This window comes from Cannabis sativa, chromosome 5 (assembly GCF_029168945.1).
Source record: "Cannabis sativa cultivar Pink pepper isolate KNU-18-1 chromosome 5, ASM2916894v1, whole genome shotgun sequence".
NCBI classification, from domain to species: domain Eukaryota; kingdom Viridiplantae; phylum Streptophyta; class Magnoliopsida; order Rosales; family Cannabaceae; genus Cannabis; species Cannabis sativa.
The window spans coordinates 16750347-16751764 of NC_083605.1; the positions used below are offsets into that span (position 1 = coordinate 16750347).

Genomic DNA, 1418 nt, shown 5'->3' on the forward strand with positions numbered 1-1418 from the left:
TATATATTAATACTATTAAATTTAACAATTATAAATACTATTATAATTATTAATCTAAATCTGATATACATTAGAAAATTTACCAATAATAAGAAATTACCATTTTTTTTCCACTATGCTTCCAATTTTTATAGAACTTATTTTACATAATTACCTCCAAATAAATATTTTATAATCAATTTTAAATTTTCTTCATAAATTTACTAAAAATTACAAAACAATCACTAAAAATTACAAAACAATCACAATAACATAAAATAGTATAAACTAAATACAAATCCCTCAATCAAATTCTAACGCCAGTCAATTTTTCCCATCAAACACTGAAGGCCCAACGCCAGTCAACCAAGATTTGAAACTAGAACTCTCCTTCAAATACCAAATCTGTCAAATGCAAAACAACCAATACCACTTGCTTTAACAAACACTATTAAAATTAATTACATAATAATGGGTATATTAACCTAAATTTTAACCCAAAATAATATACAAAAACACAATCTTCCTAACAGTTAAAAAAACCCAGAAATTGACCTAAAGCAAAATCAGATCCAAGGAGCTTCAAACGAACCCTACACCATGAAAGTCGAAATCCACAACTAGCTTCAATCGTTGTCCACCACAAACGCTGCAGAGAAAGGAGAGAGAGAGAGAGGCAAACGAAAAAATAAAAAAAAAAGAAAAAAAGAAGAAAGATATTTACCAGAGGCGGCGACGGTAAACTTCTGCTCGTAAGAACAATGGCCATCTGGGGCGGCCTACGGTGTGACGAAGGTCGGAATGCCTGTTGGGTGTTTTGGGTTCTTGAATGGAGGCAAATGGATTTGTGGCTTCGGTTCGAAAACAGAGAGACGGTGAGAAGTCGAGCGAGAGAGAAGGTTGGGGTCATGGCTCCGTTGAGAAAATAGAGAGAGGGTGAGAGGTCGAGGTCGGCTCCGGTGCAAAAACAGAGAGGGGCTGGGATTAGTGGCCTCTTGCGGCTGAGATGTTGGCTGTTAGAAACTAGGGTTTTTTTTTGTGTTTAAGAGAGAGAGGAAAGAGATAAGGTTGTTATGGGGTTTTGAGAAGAAAGAGAGAGAGAGGGGTAATAATTATATAAATTTTTTGTTTTATTTTTATTTTTTCAGATTGTATTTTAGTTGGGGTTTGATAATTTTTTATTTTTCTTATTTATTTTAAATTACAGCTGTGTTTTTTTTAAAAAAAAAAAATTAGGGTATTGATATAGTGACGCGCCAGGTGTGTCAGGGTACATTTACCCACTCGCGCTTGGCGTGTCACTATAAGTCTCAATTTTTTAAATTAATAAAAATAAAATAAAATAAATTTTAATCTTTAGTGACACTCTATATTTTCAGTGACACACATTGCAAGAGATTAATACTGAATATTTAGAGTCTAATCGTGCATGTCACTAA

General features: G+C 33.0%; 1 long non-coding RNA gene across 1 annotated transcript; it reads right to left on the minus strand.

Annotated features, from left to right (window-relative positions):
* Positions 1-248: 248 nt before the first annotated feature.
* Positions 249-1147, minus strand: LOC115714753 (uncharacterized). Its single transcript, XR_004011115.2, has 2 exons — positions 535-1147; positions 249-384 (listed from the first exon to the last, which is right to left on the minus strand). It is a non-coding gene; the product is annotated as an uncharacterized LOC115714753 (long non-coding RNA).
* Positions 1148-1418: the final 271 nt, after the last annotated feature.